Raw genomic sequence first — 23,471 nt, 5'->3', positions numbered from 1 at the left:
TGGGGTAAGCAGACATCCCGGTTTTGCTGGGACTGTCCGGGGATTGGGACCTCTGTCACCCTGTCCCGAGAGTTTTTATGTTTTACAAACCCTGTGCCTGGTTTTGAGCAAGAAGAGAGTGAAAGTCCTGTTTTTTTTAAAAATCTCAAACAATTATCAACTATAATAAACAGTGTTAGATGTAAAGAATGTTGTCATGTTAGGATGGGGTTCGAACCCCCAACGTTCCAAGTACTAGCGTTATGCATTAACTGCTTGCACCACAGAAACAGGCAGAGAGGACAGTACATAGCAAGATATATAATGTCAAACGGAGCAAAAGCACCTTTGTTATTAATATTTCCATGTTTTTTAGAGTGTTATAGTTGAGATGCTCAACATTTTCACACTAAATACCAATAACAGTCAAGTTCATTGTACAAATATAACATTAAAATACATAATTCAATCAGTATCATGCTTGGTATTTGCATGATGATTTTATCAACACTCAAAGTGCACCATTTGTATGCATATACTGTGGGAATAGGGGTAGGGTGAGGTCCGGTTAGGGGCAGGGGAGTCCTTCTTTTATGTTGTTGGCTGTCCCGGTTTTTTGTCTTGAAAATCTGGTCACCCTACTCCATTGTTGCTGAACCTGACTCTAGCACTATTATCAGAGCATGGCTTCTGGATTGGACACAATAGTCATGTGGGAAGCCCCGCCTTCCTCAGCATCTGCCATCATTTAGGTCTATCCACAGGGCTAAATGCCCTTCAGCAATCCACCAAAACAATATAGAGGGTCTCCCTTTTGACCGTGAGAGCATTGAATATCAATGAGTCAGAAAGCCTGCTCCAGAGTGTCCTTCCAATTCTGAAAGCCGCCCTGGAATTCTGAAATAACTTGTTCTTCATGTTCCTATTCTTCAAGGCGAGTCAGTAAAACCTTCCGATAAACCTTAGCGGACCAGCAGTGAGATTGGCCGGTAATTCAGAGGGTTATGGCAATCTCCCTGCTTAAATATAAGCATAATTTGGGCATTGTCTCGGGGGAATACCACCGCGACAATGTGCTTGCCTTGGAAACAAGAAAACATGAAGCAACACAGGTTCGATCCTGGGGTCCGCGCTTAGAAACCACGCGTTATAAATACGCAACTAAGACATATTCCTGTAACAGCACCTCGATGCCGCTGGGCTGTGTGAGCGCTTTAAAAATGCAAATTAATTAAAATTAAATTGATAATGCCAAGACGTAGGGGTCGTTATAGTTTAATTTACAGTGTTTAAAAAAGCATTAACGAGCAGACTCAAAATTTAGCGTTCATTATGAAGGAAATCGCCAGGTATCATGTCAGGCCCGGGTGCTTTATCTGCCGTTTGTGCTTCAATCACTCCTATTGCCAAAGTGGTTTCCCATAGGGGAATAATTGGGTATACACTCGGGATATTCAGGGCTAGACCCAGACATAGCTTTACTGAAGTAAAGAATAGAGAAATGTACCATCCAATCGCCGCCTTCTATTTGAGATGCTATTGCTGTATCTGATGTCGTTTGTTTGGGTATCAAACTCCAGATTTTCCTATTGTCTTTATGAAGCACACTCTGCAGGTTCATGGCCCAGTTACAAGAATTAGTCATTCTTTCTTGCCATCTGTGAGGGTTTTGGATAGAAGACTACGAGTTCCACAATCAGTAAAGTACTGACCGCAGGGGCCAGCTTGCCCCCACAGAGGGATCCACACTGCGGAAAACAGGGACACTTGGCTAGCTAGCAGTCTGCGACATTTTGTAATGCCGCTGCCTCGTCAGGCAGGCCCTGCCTTTAGGTGAACGTGTCTACAATGCTGCTCATTCTCTGGTGTCCTGGCCAGCAGGTTTCACACACATATTGGACTAGAGCAGGACCCTGCTAATGGGCAGCAGTTTCAGTTAATGTCTGCAACCACTCCCTGGCATTTTAGGCCACTGCTGAAGGGACCTACCTGCTCATCTTAACAGCTGTCATGAGCAGGAGAAAATGCAGATGTCAAAAGGCACCTTAAAATACTTAAGTCAATTAGCAGAGTTATAGGACATTTCCAAAGAAAAGTCCCCCTTCACTCCACTGGTTACCTACCAAATCTGTGTCTGCTATCAAGACAATTGTATTGAGTAACACAATAATGCTCTTTTTAAAGATTAATTTATTTCCATTACGTTTACTAGCTTGACATGCAAAAATGGTTTGCTTTTATGTGGATAGTTAAAATGTCCTTAAAATTAACAAGCTGGAGGTTTGTGACAATGTTTATGATCGGGTGATCTTGCCTCCAAACTGATTTTAGTGTTTTTCTTAAAGTGCTAAAATTACAATGGTGAAAAGAAACAAGAAATATTCGAATATTATTTTGCATTCTGTGATTTGTAGTTTTCCATTTTGTATTTGGAATAAAGCCATGATCATATTCTTTGGGCTTGACATGTTTCTTTAGGAATGTAGTTTTTGTCAGGTTGCTTTACTATTTGAATTTTGCATTTTGCAAGTATTTACTACAAGACAGTATTATTATAGTTATTTAGGTCAACAAAAAAATATGTGTACCAAATAAGACTCAGAAAGTATGTCGTCAAGTTCAGAAATTACAGAGTGGGCGTTAATTTCATGCCATGCTGCTACCAATCACAGACGTTGCTTGGGCCCCCCGGAGTACTTTCCTACAGGTGAATGAGTGAAGCTCTTTAATTCGCCCTGTAATGTTATGTTATTTAGTCTACCACTGTACACCTGCTCTTTTCAGAGGTCCTTGGTGCTTCACGGTCTGCAAAAGGAGGGTAGGGAACTGGCGTACAAATAAGGGGAGCCGGGTAGGGTTTATTTGTTCCAATGTGCAGATCTGCAAATATAAGGTTTTATGTGGTGTTTACATTTTAGATTTGTTGTGAGTTGACAGGGGGAGTGGTTAAGGTACACTCCATGCTGCTAATGTAAATTCCCCTTGTGGGTGTATGCAGTTTCTGTCAAAGTGGTGTTTAAGGAGTGTGAAGAGTTGTGTTGGCCTATCTGTGATGAGTTAGTGTGATGAATAGGAACTTTTATGTGCAGACACATGTCTTCAGGTGGCATACCCTCCACTGTGTAACATGTGTTGCTTCGGTGCTGGAGTCGTGTGTGAGATGTGCAGTTTGTTGATGGGAGTACAATGATTTTGAGGTGGTTATTGTTATTATGTCTTGCCTAACAAACCATCCAATTACTGGGGCTACCCTTTCCACTTTGGAAACATCACAGTTGATCACATGTGTCTGTTTATGTCATTGCAAACCATTCTTTCTCCAGGTGTTAAGCCATATGATGTCATATGATTTGATGTTAGGCTAAGTGATGCTACGTGAGGTGACACTATCCATGGCACAAACTCACAGCCCAGTTTCTATTCAGTGGCCAATGACCTCCCTCCTGACTGCCCACTAGCACCTCAAAGACACTCAAACTGTAGTGTCACTCAGTCATACATGGCAAGGTGGTAAAATGCAGATGGACGTGCCCCATGAACTAGCAATTGACAAAGCCATTATTTGAAGTGTTCGTCTACCCTCCACCCCTGACGTTTTGGCAAAGTTGCATCCCTGACACCAGACATGGCAAACAATGCAGGGGTACCTATTACCTCTCAAAAATGTCAGCTCTCTTGAAGTGTTACAAGTGTTGATGTGCAAAGGTCGTCTACATAATCCACCCCTTTGTCAAACAATGACTACAAGCAGACGGGTTTATCACAAAGGCTCTTGTGGGGCTATAAGAGTGTTGCACTTATGAAGATGTATAGGGCAGTTTATGAGATCTCATGTTTTCCATCTCCAGTTATGAAATAATTAATCATGTGTGATTTTTAGGCTTATAACAAAGAAAACAATGTATGTTTAAAACATCTTTGATGGCATGCGTGTTTGTGTGTATAAGTGTACGCACCTGCGTGTATGTGTCTGGGGAAAAGGAGCAGTTGGTGACCACTGCGAGCCGCATGATGCAGAACTGAGAGCAGCGCTGGCATACATTGGGACAGGCGGCAGCACCTGATTTAGGCACCAGCCTATTGCAAGGGGAGCAGCACGTGCAATATTGTTCAGACAGGCCTTGTTTGGGCTCTAGCAGCGAGCAGCGTGAGAATGTCTTTAACAGGGGCAATGCTGGCATGTATTTATTCAAGACCAGCCACAAAAAGCATCAAGGTGGGACAAAACTCATGACCTGGTTTGGGCATAAGCTGCTTGGAAATGGGGAAATGTTGACATATATTGTTGGGAGAGGTCCACTTGTTACATGTTCTGTGTACTGTTGAAATGTTGCCCTGCAGATTGGAATGTAAATTCTACATGGCTACCCAATTGTTCTGATTTTTTTTGCTGTGAAATGAACAGTTGCAGCCCATTATTTAAAAACATGTCTAAGGAGACGCACGGCCAAAACCTTCTTGTGTTCGGTTAGGGGAGCCAGCTTGGTTCAAATCAGGGGAAACATTTACACCCCTCAATTTTACAAATTCACCAGCTGCAGCTGCTTTAGACTGGCAATGCTGTCGCAATGGGGCATGGAATCCCATGAAGGCGTCTGGTTAGGAATTGCTGCCTTCTTTGACCACTCATTGGAGCACCTGATTTCCTGACTTTTCCATAGTTTACCCCCACTTCTGCCACACTCATTGCTAACCCCCTTTTTCATATTTGAGCAGTGGGCACCCTGGATTTACCTAAGCTTCACAAGGAAGCTTTGTTTTGTGACTCTCTCTTGCTCTGGGCACTTTTGACATAATGCTTTGTTGGGGCGTGTAACTTCTTTACACTCCTTCCACTGCAGACATGTGAGGACTGCTGTGAAGTTGTCTGCTGGTCCCTCTTACCATCACTCTCTTTCCTGCCATACAGGTGTTGACATACCAATTCCTTCATTAAGACCTAATTGTTTTCACATTCATTTATTGTTATGATTTGAACTCGTTTCCTCTACAATATGTGCCTTTTTAATTAAAATAAACTATCTGTGAATCCCTTTAGTTATCCTGGAAGCAGCCACAGATTTGGTAGATTACTGCAGCTGTGCAGCGGCTTTCGGTTGAAAATGTCCCACCACGGTTTCAGTGGCCTAAACATTCATGCATTAGAAAAATCCTGCATGTGTTACAAGACGTGTTGTTAGGCCTTGCTTAAACTGGTGGCTCTCGCTCCCCTCGCAGGCCTGGGCACCGGTATTATGGGTGCCCTGTGATGTCCATGAATGCTCGGTCGGGGAGCGAGCTTCAGTCATCAATAGACCAGCATGTCGGCGCTGGAGGGGTTGAAGCCAAATTAGCCCAATTGCTTGGAACTGCATCGGTCGGATATGCTGTGATCTGAGCCAGCCCATCCTGCTAGAACAGAGGACAGCCTGAGTGTACGACCTTGCTACCAAATGGTGAGCCCTGTGCAGTGTTCTCATTACCACGCCTTTGACATACAGTCAAGAGCTGTGTATGCTGAGGTATCAGGGAGCTTCAGACCACCTTTGGAACTCCCAAATCCCCCAGGGTTTACAGACCAACACCGGCGCTTAAAGAGGTGGTGTCGACTGCTTGTGTCTTGAGCTTCACATTGAGGTGGACTCCATGCACTCCATCAACTGGGGGCGCTGATGAAATCTTGCAATCCCACAGCAGAGTGATTCATTTTTCTGTATTCTGCTCACTGCAGGGCCTTCGTCGGTCATTGGAATTGCAGTTTGACGCAAATAGCAGCGTGTACAGGTGTGGGCGTGCATGAAAGGTCTCACTAGGAACACGACCTAAATAGGAGAAGGTCATCACATCCAGGGCGGGAGTGGAAGGTGGGCGAGTTGGCACAACTGACACTGAAGTCACGGGTGCACTCTGAAACCTGCCCGGGTCTGACAAGAAGGCAGGGCTGAAGGACGCACTCCAATTCATCCCCCGAATATCTGTGAGCGGGCGCCGTCAACCCGCGTGCATCCTCGACTTGAGCCCTGGGCATCCGTCACAGAAACCTTCGTGACCCCACATCACGTGGCTCTGGCCATCAGGCCAGACTCTTCGGGTCTCTGTGGATGGCCTCTGCTGCAGCTGTGGAAGAGGCCTTGTGCGACGAGCGCATGTGCGTCTAGACGAGCATCACTGCAGAACGCTTCCTGCGACGGTGGGTGCTGCTACTGCGAGACAATGCAGCAGCACGTATGGCTTTACCCCGCATTCCGCTTAACAAGTAAAATAGATGACATTTGCATATCCGCCCCATTGCATGGCGGGAATTGTGCGCCAGCTGCTCAGCTTATCGCGGTCTCCTTGCGATAGGTGGTTTGTAGCTCTCATCCTAATGCGCTGGGGGTCGCAGCGTCTCCACTGTCAGCGCCTCCAATTGGTACCACGCTAGTGAGGGTCACCCTGCACTGCAGAGGAACTTGCGGAGTCCAGCCAGGCCTGGGGGGCGGTTTTTTAAAGCGGCAGTTCAGCGTATTTGGTGGTAGCAATAGAGTCATTACTGGAAGTTAAAACGTCTAAGGTCAAACAACAGCCATCCTGCCCTGCCTTAACAAGGTGTTGGTGCCCTTTAATGCCCTGCGTGGTTGTTTAGAGCACGCCCACTAGCGCAGAAGGGAAAGCCCAGCGTCATTTAATGGCGACTTTGTGAGTACCTCTCGACATGAGAGCATGCTAAATTTTGCTCCATCACTTCAGGAGAGCTCCCTAAGGATGTCTGTTAAGAGGACAAGCACCATTGCAGATGTGAACTGTCTTCCGAAGGCAGGCACAGATGCGTGGAGGGAGGACGGGAGAGGCGATGGGAGGTTACATCCATGAGCAGGTCATTGTCATTGGGTGGGAGAGTTAACATGGATACGGGAATTTGTAAGTAGGCCGGTGGTGGCTACATGAAGTGGTGGGTCAGTGTGTGGTAAATTACTAGTTCTGGGAATACTTTTTGAAAATGGACCATGGGTAGGACACATCTTTTAGAACAGCTAGTTCCTGTTATCAAGTCCATCTGTCATTAAGAAGGAAACTATACTTGAGAAGGTATTTGCCCTCAACAGGTACGACTGTTACTGAGAAACACTGTGCCAGGAATGCCAGGTCACTGGGAACGGGCTGGCATAGAGGCTGCAAGGCTGGGCCTTTGATACATGGCGTGGGGTTGCTCGCACTTGCTAGGACCCTGTAAGACGAAACACCACCCTCCCTGCATGAAAAAACATTCTGATGGCCACAACACTGAGTTAAAATCTACCACCTTGCAAATATGCAGACGCACTAGTTATAGGCAAAGCATGTACAGTTTGACTCGTGTTCCTCAATTGCGACCCATAGAAGACTTCAAGAACTATGGGCCTCATTACAACTCTGGCGGTTGCTGCGCCGGTAGAACCGGTAGGCTGCCGCCGCAGTTGTGATATTTTCTGGCGCCTGGCTCCACGGAAACACCGGGGGATTACGACCCCGGTGTTCCGGGAAGTCAGGCGCTGTCAAAATGGTATTCCTCCTTCCCATTTGAGTCCCGTGGGACTCAATGGAAATGGGGAACATGGAGGCACTAGCACCGTAAATAACGGTGCCAGTGCCTTCGTGAAAGTCTGCAAGCGGCTGCCGTTCTGCCCGCCATGTCATAGCTGGCGGGCGGGATGGCAGCCGCATGCAGACTCAGAGTCTGCCAGTCCGGTAACAAAGGTGGCGGTAGGCTTACCAGCATTGTTGTTACTGACCGGCATGCTCGTAATGAGGCATCCATATTTATTTATGTATTTATTTATTTATTTATTTATAACATTTTTGTAATGCCCAAACCCAAGGATATCACAGCATTTGTACAGAAGCAATAGAAGTACCAAAAGACATAAGTACAGGGTGGGGTTAGACAACTTTTATGGCGTAGCCAGGAATACAAGATTTCGGGCTAGGTAAGGTGGCAGGTAGCACCAGAGGTGTGGTGGTTAGTCATATCTGAATACCCACGAGAATGAGAACTCTCATGACACTTTGGATGGTGATGTTGGATCTTGCAGTACTTATATCACACTCTTCCAGGTGCCCATGCCTTTTTACAAGTATACTTTGGCGTGACTGGAGTTCTGTATTTTCAGGACCAGCCTGAATTCCGAGCACCTACCCCAACCTAAGACCATGGTGTCACTGCTGCCGAGGCTCCTGCAGCGAAAAAGAGACGAACAAGAGAAAACAAGATGATATGGTGCCAGCGCTCATGATAGGAAATGCGTGCACCTGTGGGAGCAAGGCAGTGTTCAGATCAAAGTACACAGAAAACAACCAGAAACGGAACAAAGGGTAATTTGTGGCAGGATTTTGAGTTGTCCTGATAGACCTTACACACATAGGAAGAACCTTGAATACAAAATATGTTAGAGCCGGCTATTCAGCAATCAGGATAGCGAGAGGTGTGCTTAATTCACATTTCTTCAAAAGACATTGAACTAGGCTTAAAAGTTCAATCTCCTACCGAAGGATTGTGAAAACTCAACAAACTCGATGACTATTCAACGAGTGCGGCCCTCACCAATTCCTTCAGCAACCCACTAAGAAATAACCCACCCCCTCCAGATTCCTAGGCCCAAGGTACAGGTACCGGGTGGGGACTGTGTTGGAAGATGGCTGCTCAAGAGCAAGCATTTGCATGTGTGCTTTGGGTGTCCCTAGGTTTCAGCCCAGGAGGAGACCGTCATCATTCTTTGTCAATCCCTATTCCCCGCAATTTCTAGAGTTTTTCTCTGCTCCCAAGAGCATCCAGAACCTCAGGTCTCACTGGGCTCTGTGGAATGTGTGCCTCTATGGTCGCACTGTGGGACTTGTGCCTCTCTGGTGGGTAATCAAGATATGGTGGTAGTAGGTCTGTTCCAACTGGCCAGCTTGTATTTTGCACAGATTCATTTGATCAAATGTAACCCCAAAAATTCAACAAGTTGTTTTTGGGTCAGCCAAAATTGGTGGGGGGAGGGCAAGAGAGTGGGGAGGGACAAGGGGGGCTACAGAGAGTCTTCTCCTACAATCTGGAGTAAAACATGTGACAACAAATATGATCACATTAAATTCGACCAGTTATTTTTGATCAATTTACTTCTGATATGATAAGCTGATGAATGAGAGGAAGGTAACTCCTTTTAACTCCTTTCTGATTGATAGACGTTCCCCCCACTTGCTACCTGTGGTACATAGAACTTCCTGTTATTGTACATTTTAAAGCCTAGCCTTTTGTGGAAGGACAGAGGGAGAATGATGTATTAGCCTCAACCCTTCAATGGCTTCCGGAGCACATCGCCGGACCCTCGCACAACGATGCCCCCTCCTTTCCCCCCTCTCTCTCTGGCCGCACAATCTGGGCCCTCTTCCTGCTCCTACCTGTGAGGCTAAGAATCTTGGGGTCATCTTTGACTCCTCCCTCTCCTTCTCTCCTCACATATCTGATGCCTCTAAGAAGTCAAAGTATGAGCTGTACCTCAGAGGTATTCTCCCTTTCCTCACTTTCCCCCAGAAACGTACTGTCTCTAGAGCTCCGGCTCTCTCTAAGATGGACTATTGCAATAGCCTCTTTCTAAATCGTCCTGCCTCTACTCTACAACCTCTACAACATATCCAGAACAGGACTGCGAGACTTGTCCTTGGCCTCAAGCCCACTGATATTATCTCTCCAGCTCTGAAATCTCTTTACTGGCTCCCAGTGGCAGCCAGGGTCACGTTCAAGGCCCTTAGCATCGTCCACAAGGCTTTCTGGGGCCCGGGACCGCACTACCTTCAACTCTCTCATCCTAAACATCTCCCTTCTTGAGCTCTCCGCTCATCCTCCTCCAACTCTCTGAGGGTCAATCGCTTTTCCATGCAGAGAGTTGGGGGCAGATCTCTTTTCTTGGCTGTGGCCATCTCTGGAACAGACTCCATGCCTCTCTCAAACTTCAGCAGAACCACCTCCGGTACCGGAAGCAACTCAAGACCTTCCTATTTCCTTTTTCTTTCTCTCTTCCTCTCCCCCTGCTGATGTCCCGACTGCTCCACGTACTGGTCACCTGGCTACGCTTTGAACTTGGGCCCAGACTTCTGTATGTCCAGTTGCCCTTCACACTGCCTCTTGTCTCCCCCAGCACTTGTGGTCTGTATCTGCAACCCTACAGTCCCCTCGCTCTGGACTTTTGAGCCAACTGCTGGCTGAACCTATTGAGTTACACGCACTTAGCCACCCGCTGGCTGCACTTTGAGTCACATGCACTTCTCCACTGTGCAGCATAAAAGCTTCATAACATATATTGATACATTTTGCTAGAAGAACTGCACCCCCTTACTGAAGTGAAATGCACTAGGATAGAACCCTGTAAAGTGAATCGTTCAACAAGGGAACTCTTCTGCAATTGATCTCTGCTGGAAAGAGCAGAAGGCGGTCAAGTGCATATGCCCTTGGAATCACACTTAGTCAATTTGCTTAGCGGTGCCATTCCGCATTGTCCCCCCCCACTTTTAGGCATATAAGACATCATGCAATGCTTACCTATATCTAAGAATCACAAGGACAAATGGTGTATATTTGGAAACACAAGATCACATGTATTGGAGTCAGACAACAGCCCCAAATAAAGTTACATCTCCTTAGACTTCTAAGGTAGCCCATTGGTTATGTAGGCTTTGTCATTATCTTATAGTTCCCGGGGTCATGTGTCACTTCCGGTTTGCAGAGTAGCGGACGTCCACCTCTGATTGTAACTGTCAAACAGTAATTCCTCGGGACCACTGAATCTCACTGGCGAGGAGTCGCAACTGTCCCTAAAGGACTCAGTGCCCGTCGTCCGAATTTGGCTCGAGTGTGGAAAACGGGAAACTGCCGACAAACCTACACCATTCGGAGTCCGCTGAAAAGAAAAGCACCTAATAAAACATGTATTACATATAAGTCAACCAAACCTTATTAACAAGCAACCAAACTCCTAATTACATACACATGCACCTAATTACAAACAAATGCTCCAAAACGCACAACCTGTTCGGTAAGTTACTGCTTCGTGCCCATGCTATCCTACCTAAAGGGAGAGGGTGGTGGGTATTCAGGCAGGGGGCTGTACAAAGAGAATGGGCTAAGCAGCCCCCGCCTTATAACTACTCCCCAGAGCCCAGCTGGATGTGGCTGGGCCCGGGGGAGCCCCTTCCTATCCTGGAGGAGGTGAGGTGAAGTGCTATGCAGGCTGTCCATCTAGCGCCCTCTCTGGGGGCTGGACATCCCCTTAGCGGGCCAGTTTCCATTACCCCCCGCCCCCTTCTAGGGGTATAAGACATCATACAATGGTTTCCCATACCTAAGAATTACAAGGACAAATGGTGTATATTTGGAAACACAAGATCACATTTATTGGAATCAGACAACATTTTGGGGGGCAGCCCCAACCCTAAGTAAAGTCACATCTCCTTAGGTTTCTAAGGTAGCCCCTTGTTTATGTTGGGCAATGTCATTGTCTAAATGTTCCAGTGACACTTGTCACTTATGGTTAGCTGAGTAGTGGACGTCCGCCTCTGATTGTAACTGTCAAGCAGAAATTCTTCGGGACCACTGAATCTCATTGACATGGAGTCTCAACTGTCCCTAAAGGACTCAGTGCCCGTCGTCCGAATTTGGCTCGAGTGCAGCTATCAGGAAACCAGCCAATGCCGAAACCGCAGCGTCATATTCCTCCATGCTATGACTGCCCGTAACTCTGCCACGCTTTGGGGGTGGGGCCCCTGCTCCCCTCAATGCCCGCACACACTGAAATGTATACTTGTGTAGTGTGGGCTTGCATTGCTTTATACAATGCAAGCCATGGAATGCTGGTCAGGTTGGAACCTTGTGTTCCCTCAGGGTTCCAGGGACTACAGTTGGGGATTCAGGATGGGAGATGCTACTAGAAGGATGTCTATACCTATGCTCTTCCTTTACTGCTGAAACTACAAAAAAGCGTACTTACCTTTTGTACATTCTGGCTCCTGTGTGATCACTGCATCCTGACTGCCTTCCCTGAACCAGACAATACAAATTGGCGACGAGGAATTCGAACCATGAAGAAATGTGGAGCTTGTGATGAGAACCGGAGTCATGATGATATGCTGAGCCAGCTTGAGAGGTGTTGTCCCCCGGAACTGGTTCAATGTGAAATGATGATTTCCAATGCGGTTTCATTCTAAGAAGTTGATTGGCCATATAGTGCTCCATGGTGGCTTGGTGAAAGGATTAACTGCAGGAGTGCAGCGATGTTAAGAGCACTGGAAAAAGGGAGCACCTGTGGATTGCGACAGGTCAGTGCCCGGGACAATGAGCTGGCGTGGCTGTGGGAGGCATGCTGGGACATGTGGTTCCCCATCTGGCGGTGCCTTCTCGTTTTATGAGGCTAAATGCAAAAAAAATAATAAATGTTGGGAGAAAAGTAGACAGTGGAGCAGGAGCACTTGGTGTCGGATGTAACGGCATCCAGTTGTTGCAGGCATCGGGAGATGGTGAAAGTGGTTGGCTGCCAGTGGTGACTGTTGGGGTGGTCGTGGAGTTGGAGCTGTGTGCGTCTCAACGGTAAAGAGACCAATGGTGACGTCATCATCATGCTGAAGATGATCTGTGAAATGGCTCACGTCACTGGCTCAGAGGTTTGTGTAAAGCCTGAAGTGCTGAGAGGAAAGCACCCCATTGCGCTCGGCAAGCATGATGACGTATTGAGCCTACAAAGTAATGTTCAGAAGGAGGCTTGGAATGCGGAAGAGGAAAGGCAATCCTGTGTCGGAGGAACGTATGAGGTATGAAAGCAGTGAAAGCGTTGCAGCAATATTTAATGCTGCGCATGAAGGAGTTTTAGGCCTTGGAAGTACTGCTTTATATCTTCCGAACATGACTTTTATTTTTCAATGGCTGGGTTTGAATGGACAGCCTTTTCGAAGCGAGGAATGTGTCTTCGTGTGTTCCGGAGTTTAAACAAGGTACTGCATTTTTTGAGCTGTGCTGCATTGAGAGAAGATTATCCGTTATTTCTATCAATGAAACTGGCGAGTTGAAACTGTCCATCCTGGCTGGGCAGGCGCAGGCTGTCATGGACAACTTTCCAGGAGTGTGCAGTTCCAGGATTATCGAATATTGCTTGTATGTATTCCTCCAGCGTTTTCATGACATTTTTTATTCCGCTCATAATAGCGTTTAGTGATTTCTTAAACTTTATGACTCTGCACGTTTGCAGGGGTATGGCTAGGCCTCCATGCTTTGCTGGGATCTTGTTTTAAAGTAATTTCAAAGTGATGGCTAGTCCTATTTTGTTTCAGATGGACATGTATTGTGAATTCTCACATTTAAATGTAAAACGTGTTTTAACAGGTGGACATTTGAAAGAAATTATTTTGTACAGGAATGAGGCACAACGTACTTGCATTGTGCTATGTTACATGGTGATGACTGGATTTTTGGCAATTTCGAACCTAAGTGAAATGAGGCACAGGTTTATGGTGGGGTGCTGGGAACCTGTGTTAAAAGTATTTTATCATGTTTAATTGAACCATAGCGTGCCTTTTCTGTGAGTGGTGCCTGATCACGACCACTTGCAGGGAGGTGTAGAAAAGTGCCCAGCAGCACCACACATGTGTGTATTTTAATGTGCCCAACTAAAGTGCAAGGAATTTACCGTATTGTTGAAGTTTTAAGGAGGATATGTAGTTTATGAAAATTAGTGATTGATTTCACTGCACCGTCCCGGGAGGATAGCTCAGCGGCAGCATGCGCGTCTTGGAAGCAAGACGACATGAAGCAACACAGGTTCGATACCCGGGTCCGCGCTTAGAAACCTCTGGGTGTTTAAGCGCGTTATAAATACGTAACTAAGACAAAAAAACTATTCCTGTAACAGCGCCTCGATGCCTGCGGGCTGTGTGAGCGCTTTATAAATGTAATTAATTATATTACTACTAGTATCAGAAGGTGTGACCCGATTGAACATGGGTATTACATACGTGCCACCAGGTTTGATAGTGAGGCAGTGACTTGAAATGAATATGTCTGTAAACTCAGGTTCTTGGTGATGAGTAGGATAGTATAGTGTATATTAAAAGCCAGTGGGCGAAATTAATGAGTATGTGACAGCGCTATGTTTGTGCACAAGAAAAGGAAACAGTATACTGGCTATTTCGTGTTCTGTTTTATTTGGACATTCACAGGTGTAATTATTCTGTGCCTGTGTTTCTAAATGCTTGGTTACTTCAACACTGTCATCTGTTTCTATGTGCTGTTTGTTTTGTGTGTCTGGTGTGTGTGACGGTTTTGATTTTGATCTGGCTGCTGACCGGATCTTTGTGAGTGTTCAGGTTGGTGGTATGACTGCTGTAGAAGGTTACGAGTGTCTCCGTTTTCGAGAATGGCATGTGATTATGTGTGGGTTGAGAGCGTGCCTATCGAATGTGCTCGGGTGTGGCAGACCTGAGGCCCCGTGTGGCAGGCGGGGTAAGAGGAGAATACACTGTGATGGTTCTGATTGCGGTTTGGTGTGGAATGTGTTAGAGGGTGCTTTGAGCTTTGAGATCTGAGCGTGGCAGTCCTGGATAAATGGAGGTATGTTTAAGTGTTGGTCTGGAATGTTAGTTACGTGTTTGTGGATTATGCTCTGAAGGTTGCAAATGGGTTTTGTTGCTAGGAGGTTGTTACATGGTGTGCTTGGTGAAGGATTCTGTTTGCTATGGTGTGAGTCTCTGTATTGACCCCTTCTTTGTAAGGAAGGGGGATGTGTAGTGTAGGATTGCATTGCTTTATACAATGCAAGCCATGGAATGCTGGTCAGGTTGGAACCTCGTGTTCCCTCAGGATTCCAGGGGCTAAAAAAGTTGGGGATTCAGGATGGGAGATGCTACTAGAAGGATGTCTATACCTATGCTCTTCCTTTACTGCTAGCCTTTACCCTGAAACTACAGTAAAGCGTACTTACCTTTTGGCTTACTGCACAAAAACCCAGACTCATTTAAAAGTGGAAAAGGTCGCTTTAATGTGACAGGCCAAAGCTTACAATCAAAAACGCTTAACTGGCTCCATGGCCTAACAAACTAAAGAAATATTTTAACAACCAATTAAATAAATTAAACATTTTCATTTTCCCCCAACAATTAAATAATTAAATAACCCATTTCCTCCCTAATTATCCCTTGGACCATACTGTCTCCTTGCCCCTTTTCCAGGCGTGCTTTCTCCCAGGGGCCATGCCCCTCCAGGCTCAATACCTGTTCCCCCGGGGTGACCTGCTTGTGCAAACAGCGCCACCCCATCCTTTCCCGTGTCATTCCCCCATTGTACTTCCCTCCCCCCACATCAAAAGGGGCCATGCCCCCGGCACCAGAAAAACCCTCCCCCGAGGAGTTCTTTCTGCCCCCCCCCCAATTTTTTCTACCTCCAACTTTTTACCCAGTCTCCCAGCCAAGAACCCAAGTCCGCCAGGTAGTGATTATTCCCATACACGGACAAGTGTACCCCATCCTCTCTAAAGATAAGGAGACCCTCATATGTTATTTCCTTATGGTCCATGACCTGCACCGCCACCGAGGCACAAAATTTGACAATTTCTCTGTTTATCCCCTTCCTGGCCCGCTCTATTGCTCCCTCACTTCTCGCTCCCCTCCAAACTCTTCGCGGCAACAACTTAGTCCACACCACTGTTAGGAAAGATTTCGTAATTGTGGGTAATTTTCCTTCCATGTGGCAACCCCTAAACATTTTGCTGTTGTTTTCACCATGATCTAGACTTTGCCAGAGAAGTGCAGCCTTCTGCCGCACTCCTCTGGGCTTTCGCTCCATTCTTACGGGGAAACTGACATGCCCTTAAGACAGTCAGTACCGGGAAACGCTGTTTTCCGTAGTTTCTTTTATCATGTTGCGGCTTTCGTGCAACATGACACAAGAGGGCACTGTAAGCAAAGTTACTGCTCTCTTGGGTCTCTAGCCTTCTACAGGCCCAAGATACTCTTTCTGGATTGTAACTGATCGGTGCAAGTGATTCACGGACGGGAATGGTGGCAGCGATCGTTTCTTGTTTTTTGTGCTCCTTTTGGCGTTTTAAGCGCGTTTCTCGCGCTTAGCCCAAAATGGTGGCCTGGCTCCCAAAATGGCCAGACCACGAGGCTCCTTTTGTCCTGTCCGCTGACCGTCTTGCTCCCTTCACCTTCCCCAGGTCGAGCCGACCCGGGGCCTTCCTTATTTGGGCATGTACTTTCCCGCGAAACACGGATGCTTACGCGGGCTTCTACAGGCCTTGTGTGTGCCTCCAGGATGTGGGCTGGGATGTCTGGTCCCAATACACATCCTGGGTGCCAGAGAGTCTAGGGTGGTGTGAATGCCCGGGACCACCGTGGTCCGTGATAGGTCCACGAATGGTGTGAGTGTTGATGAGCGGATCTCCCATTGGGTCCCCTCCGTTTTGGCGCGAAGGGAACCGTGGATAAGAGGGGGCTGGAAACACCACTACCATGTCGATCTCCTGCGTTCTCGCGAACGAAGGAATACAGGAGCCAAGTATCCTGCAACCACGAGGCTGAACCGAGGAATCGCTGGTGACCCGCTGAAGGACTGCTTCTCTGCACTGCTGTCGCCTTGTGAAACCCTTTTTACCTCTGATCGAACCAGAAGGCCTATACTGGTACTTCGACCCTTGGAATAGCGGGAACAGCTATTCTCGGCATCTTCACCATCTCCTGCTCGTAAGCCTTCGGAAGTGTCTCTGGGCCATCCAGCAGACTGACCAGCCTACACAGGAGTCTTGCTCTGTAACCGCCGCCAGGTTGTGTTGTATTTCTAGTCCTGGTCACTCTCACACAATTCGTACACTTGACGTTCCCAGGTCTGAAGTGAGTAGTGTACATTTGACTGAGATACACACGGCCGCTCCGTTGCCCTGCTGTGATAACAAACTGTGCGGGTTCACTTCGTTTGGGACATCTTTAACTCAACTCTGCTGCTGCAGAATCAACACGACGACGAGACGTCCCCTGCTCTCCTGAACCTGCCAGCGACTGAAACTGACACGGAGAAGCCTGGGTCTGCTTGCATCGGGGACCGGTGAGTAGCATAGCTAGGAACTGGTCGCCCTCCTGCAGGAGCCCATAGCTTTTCCCCGCTGTGTCAAAACAGCACGCCTTTTTCGTACTCGCACTCTGCTTCTGCCCACAGTGGAGGCTGCGCTTGAGTCACGGAACTCTGTTCTTCTTCATTTGTGCACTAAACTGAAATGCCTGATTCCCACGAAGAGACTCCCCCTTTTGCCCGTTGGCACCAGCGTGTGCAGGTACTTTTGAGCACAAGGCTCCACTCTTCGTAGGGCTCGGACTTCCTTTTAGTTAGGTGCCTCTGAAGGCGGACTGGGTCTAAGCATTATTTCGCACTGCCTGTTTCCTTCTCTTCTAGGTGGACTACACATTTCGTGCATCTAACGCTTTAGACTTGTTTGTATTTGTATATATATTGTATTGGTATGGTATGTGTTGGTTTACTAGAGTTGTATTGTGATTTCTCGCTACGGTCATTGTTTTAAAGGCCTTGGAATAAATGTGTATACATTTTTAATATAACACCTGTTTGGAGTAGTTTGTAAGTGTCCTTGCTTTGTGTGCTCATTGCGGGCTTTCAGTCACCCTCACCCCTCTTGAGACCTAGTCTTGACCGCCGCGATCGCTACCCTGATTGGTCTGGCTTGTCCAGAGGTTACCCTGTTCCAAGTAATTAGGTTGGCCTTCTGAACTTCTGCCCCGCCAGGACAGAGTTCAGAAATCCGTCTTAACAAATTGGTGTACAGCGGTGGGATACGACTGAAGGTATCCAGTGTTGCGCACGAACTAAGGCATTTCAAGTTATTCCTACCAGGACACGTAGTGAATTGTTATAGTATAACTTTAAAAAGGCCATAGTCCTATCTAACAGTATGGAAACAAATACCTTGTTAACTTTAAATGCTTCCAAATCAGAAACATTAAAAAAGATGTGTGCGGAGAGAGGTGTTTCCTCTCAAGGCACGAAATTGGATATGATCCAAAGAATCGTGGCGTGGCAAGAAGCGCAGCTTGACGCTATAACATCTGAGGACAGTGCGGAAGGAGGTGGGGCTGCTCTGACTGGTAGAACCGACAGTTCTGCCGCTGCACTGATCCACCGCGACCACGAGGAAAGGGAGGATGAGATGTCTAATGTTTCCTCTGCCAGTGCTGATGGGGAGGCTATGCTTGAATTCAAGAAGCAAGAGCTGCAGTTTAGGCAGAAGGAGCTTGAATTCAGCATAGCCAAACTAGAAATCGAACAGGCAGAAAAACAGAAAGACAGGGATCACCAGTTGGAACTGGCCAAGCTTCAGGTTGAAAATGGGTCCAAGGGTCCTGGACATGGGTCTGGGGCCTCCTCTCATCCACGGTTTCCGAAAGATCTGCTCAGTGTGTATGAGGAAAGGAATGACATTATGGACTGGCTGAATGCGTTTGAGTATGCATGCAAAGTTCAACAAGTTGACAATGCTGATAAGATTGCCTGGTTACTCAGCAGACTGCCACATTCTGGCTGTAGTGCCATTATGGAAATGTCGAAGGCTGAGCAAGCTGAATTCGCAATGTTAAAGCAAACTCTCATTTTAAAGTTTGGAAAGACTACGGCCCAATATCTGAAACGATTCAGAGAGTATAAGAAAAAAGATGGTGGTATCTTATGTAACTGAATCCTTAAAAAACTTAACTGGCTGGGTCGAAGGTTATAAGGTTCTACCTTTGAAGGCATGATAAATCTTGTCATGCTGGAACACATTTTTGCATCTTCAAGCAGCATTTGGCCGATTCGACGGAGATAGATCCTAAAAAGCTGGCCATTGCAGCAGACTTATGGGTGTCACATCGAGTGTCCCATAAGGACAACACTCATCCTGGTAAGCAGGAGGAAGGGAAAAAGTCCAAAGATAAGGAGGGTGGAGAATCTGATAAATCTTCTTCTCAAAAGGGCCACAAAAAGAAAAATAAGGGTAAGACACAAGAGAACTCACAGGGTAGTGGAGGTCAGCCTCCGAAACAGAACTCTGTTTACACTAAGCCTCCCTATGTAAACAGACCCAATGGATCTTGTTTTGCTTGTGGAGCAACTGACCACGTGAAGGGGGATCCCCGGTGTAAGGTTAGACCTTTGGGGGTCCACCGCGCTAATTTGGCCTTCTCCATCCTACGAGGAAGATGAGATTACAGGAGCATCCTTCTCCTCAGACTCATTTCCCAGCGGGATAGAAGCTGAGGTAGTTTTAGTTTCCCTGGGTTCCTGGGAGCCTAAAGTTGCAGAGGCTTATGCTAGGATTCCAGATAATACCAAGCACTACTTTAAAGACAGTGTGCTGATCAATGGAGTAGATACTCCAGCTCTTAGGGATAGTGGGTGCAGTCGAACTGTAGTGGATTCTACCTTGGTAGACTCAGAGGAAGTTGCCAGAGCTACTCTGATGCCCACTAAGTTGGCTGACGGCCCACTCCGTATGTTTCCAGTAATACCTGTAAATCTTACTTTAAATGGTACAGCAGTCAGGATTCCAGTGAGCATTCAGAGAAACGTCCCAGGAAAGGTCTTGTTAGGTAATGATCTCAGAACTTTAGGGCTAGTAGGAGACACTGGCGAAAGACCCTACACACGGTCTCAAGCACGGGCAGCATTGGCCAAGACCAATACGCCGCCCCAGCCGAAGGGGAAACCCAAGGCGAAAGGAGTAAACAAGTCAAGTCGAGGGAAAGAGAATATTCCCCCGAGCTCGTCTACCACTGCGGTGGAGGAAGTTGGTCAATCGCTCGGGCCTGACGAGGAGGTGGCGATGCCTGAAGTATTTGACCCCAATGACCATCCTGAACTAAAAGACTTGTTAGTAGAAGGTGGTCCTGATAGGGACGAATTCAGTAAAGGCCAACGTGAGTGCCCATTTCTGGAAGGCCTAAGGAGACAGGCCTGCTCCCAGCTTGATGGTGAACCTCCTGGGACGCATCAGATTTATTGGGAAGGTGGACTCCTGTATAGTGAGCCCACAGAGTCTACAGAAGGAGACCATAGGAGGTTGGTGGTTCCCCTTGCTGTTAGGCCCTTCCTCCTGCAGTTGGCGCATGAAGTGCCCCTTGCTGGTCACCTTGGTATTAAGAGGACCAAGCAAAGGTTATCCATGCACTTCTACTGGCCCAAGATGGGGGTGCAAGTAGAAAGTCACTGCAGGAGTTGTGCCTCCTGCCAGTTATCTGGTAAGGTTGGCTCGACAATCCAAGCTCCATTGGTACCACTCCCAGTTGTGGGAATACCATTCGAAAGGGTAGGGATCGACATCGTTGGTCCCCTTGACCCGCAAACATCCTCAGGCAATAGGTTTATCCTGGTGCTGGTAGACCATGCAACCAGATATCCTAAGGCCATCCCATTGAAAACTGTAACTGCCAAGTCAGTTGCAAAAGCGTTACTTGGCATATTTACTAGGGTTGGCTTCCCTAAAGAAGTTGTGTCGGATCGTGGCAGCAACTTTATGTCGAAGTATATGCAGGCTATGTGGAAAGAATGTGGGGTCACCTACAAGTTCTCTTCTGCATACCACCCCCAGACCAATGGTCTGGTGGAACGTTTCAACAGAACGTTAAAGAGCATGATTGGGGCTCTGGAAGAACCTCAGAGAAGAAAATGGGATATTCTTTTACCATGCTTACTGTTTGCCTACCGAGAGGTACCACAGGAGGGTGTTGGCTTCAGCCCCTTCGAACTTCAGTTCGGTCATCCTGTACGGGGACCCTTAGCCATAGTCAAAGAGGGATAGGAGATGCCCACTCCCCCTGTTACTACCAACGTAGTAGATTATGTGCTGGGGCTCAGAAAACGGATGGTACTTCTGATGGGCTTGGCTAGTGATAAATTGAAGGCAGGACAAGCGCTGGTGAAACATTGGTACGACCAGAAAGCTTCCCTCATCAACTTTACACCTGGTCAGCAAGTCCTGATCATGAATCCCATAAGGCCTCGAGCTTTACAGGACAAATGGTCAGGCTCTTACACAGTGGTGGAGCCCCTGGGTGAGGTTAACTATTTAGTGGACCTTGGAAGGCCTGGACAGGCTCCAAAAGTGTTTCACGTAAATAGGCTGAAGGATTTCGTCCCAAGAGTCGAAATCGCAGCACTGCTACTGGCTTCAGACGTTGAGGAAGAGGAGTCTGAACCTCTCCCCGACCTGTTCCAAAGCGGTCCTTCAGATAGCTCCTTTGAGGGTGTCCGAGTGGCCCCTCACCTGACTTCTGATCAGCAGGCTGAGGTGAAAAGTTTGCATAGGCAGTTCCCCCCCCTGTTTTCACAGTCGCCTGGTTTGACACCTTGATGCAAACATAACATAGACACAGGAGACAGTGTACCTACCAAAAGTAGGGGATACAGGATGTCAGACAAAGTACGGTCTTATATTAAGACCGAGGTCAACAAGATGTTAGACCTTGGGGTGATTGAACCCTCTAGTAGTCCTTGGTCCAGCCCTGTGGTTTTGGTTCCAAAGGCAGGCACTTCTGAATTGAGGTTCTGCGTGGATTACAGGGCTCTGAATGCTGTCACCAAGACAGATGCACACCCCTTGCCTCGAACAGATGAGCTGGTGGATACTTTGGGTGCCTCCAAGTACCTCAGCACGTTTGACCTCACTGCTGGCTATTGGCAAATAGCTTTAGCAGAACATGCCAAGGAGAAGACAGCGTTTTCTACTCCAGACGGCCTTTACCAATTCCGGGTAATGCCGTTCGGGTTGAAAAATGCACCTGCCACTTTCCAGAGGCTTGTGAATCATGTTTTGAATGGGTTGGACGAATTCTGTCTTGCATATCCGGACGATATAGCAGTTTTCAGTGCCACCTGGGAAGACCATGTGAAACACCTCGGGATTGTGCTCCAGGCTCTTCACAAAGCACACTTGACCATAAAGGCTAGTAAATGCCAGATTGGACAAGGCTCAGTGGTTTACCTTGGACATGAAGTAGGTGGAGGGAGGATACAGCCTCTTCCCAGTAAAGTACAAGCAGTACAAGACTGGCCTACCCCCACTACACAGACCCAAGTGAGAGCCTTCTTAGGACTCACGGGGTATTACCGCAACTTCGTGGCAGACTATGGCACCATAGCTGCCCCTCTGACTGCCCTCACCACTCTGAAGAACCCCAAGAAGGTAACTTGGACCGACGAGTGTGAGAAGGCCTTCAACGGCTTAAAAGACTCCTTGTGCCAGGCCCCTGTCCTCAGGGCCCCTGATTATCAAAGACCTTTTATTGTGCAGACGGACGCCTCTGACACTGGGATATGATCTGTACTATCGCAAGTAGATGAGAAGGGTAAGGAACACCCTATTGGTTTTATTAGTCGCCAGCTTAAGGACAGAGAGCTCAGATGGTCCACGGTAGAGAAAGAATGTTTCTCTGTTGTGTGGGCCCTACGGAAGCTGAGGCCCTACCTCTATGGGACCCACTTCACTGTGCAAACTGACCATAAGCCCTTAAAGTGGCTAATGAACATGAAGGGGGAGAATCCAAAGTTGCTTAGGTGGTCCATAAGTCTACAAGGCTTCGACTTCACTATTGAGCATAGGCCAGGTGTCCAACATAGCAATGCTGATGGGTTGTCCAGAATGTTTAACCGACCTGAACAAGAGACTCATCCAGGGGTGGATTAGTTCCCCCTGTCCATAGTCTGGGAAGGGCGAGTGTTAGGAAAGATTTCGTAATTGTGGGTAATTTTCCTTCCATGTGGCAACCCCTAAACTTTTTGCTGTTGTTTTCACCATGATCTAGACTTTGCCAGAGAAGTGCAGCCTTCTGCCGCACTCCTCTTAGCTTTCGCTCCATTCTTACGGGGAAACTGACATGCCCTTAAGACAGTCAGTACCGGGAAACGCTGTTTTCCGTAGTTTCTTTTATCATGTTGCGGCTTTCGTGCAACATGACACAAGAGGGCACTGTAAGCAAAGTTACTGCTCTCTTGGGTCTCTAGCCTTCTACAGGCCCTAGATACTCTTTTTGGATTGTAACTGATCGGTGCAAGTGATTCGCGGACGGGAATGGTGGCAGCGATCGTTTCTTGTGTTTTGAGCTCCTTTTGGCGTTTTAAGCGCGTTTCTCGTGCTTAGCCCAAAATGGTGGCCTGGCTCCCAAAATGGCCAGACCACGAGGCTCCTTTTGTCCTGATCGCTGACCGTCTTGCTCCCTTCACCTTCCCCAGGTCGAGCCGACCCGGGGCCTTCCTTATTTGGGCATGTACTTTCCTGCGAAACACTGATGCTTTCGCGGGCTTCTACAGGCCTTGTGTGTGCCTCCAGGATGTGGGCTGGGATGTCTGGTCCCAATACACATCCTGGGTGCCGGAGAGTCTAGGGTGGTGTGAATGCCTGGAACCACCGTGGTCCGTGATAGGTCCACGAATGGTGTGAGTGTTGATGAGCGGATCTCCCATTGGGTCCCCTCCGTTTTGGCGCGAAGGGAACCGTGGA

The 23,471-nt window shown here is 47.5% G+C and overlaps 1 long non-coding RNA gene across 2 annotated transcripts in view; it reads left to right on the top strand.

The window, feature by feature from the left end:
- Positions 1 to 12,706: 12,706 nt before the first annotated feature.
- The window catches only part of LOC138580319 (uncharacterized), a 150,792-nt gene continuing 140,027 nt past the window's right edge, over positions 12,707 to 23,471 (top strand). The window contains exon 1 of one of the 2 annotated variants that reach the window (XR_011304231.1): positions 12,707 to 13,096. This is a non-coding gene — a long non-coding RNA (uncharacterized lncRNA). The remainder of the gene's footprint in view (positions 13,097 to 23,471) is intronic. The other variant, XR_011304230.1, reaches the window with a different exon arrangement.

Source organism: Ambystoma mexicanum, chromosome 3p, assembly GCF_040938575.1.
Source record: "Ambystoma mexicanum isolate Mex_15411 chromosome 3p, UKY_AmexF1_1, whole genome shotgun sequence".
Lineage (NCBI taxonomy): Eukaryota > Metazoa > Chordata > Amphibia > Caudata > Ambystomatidae > Ambystoma > Ambystoma mexicanum.
The sequence above is the reverse complement of the archived record's forward strand: the minus strand, read 5'-3'. Positions and strand labels throughout refer to the sequence as shown.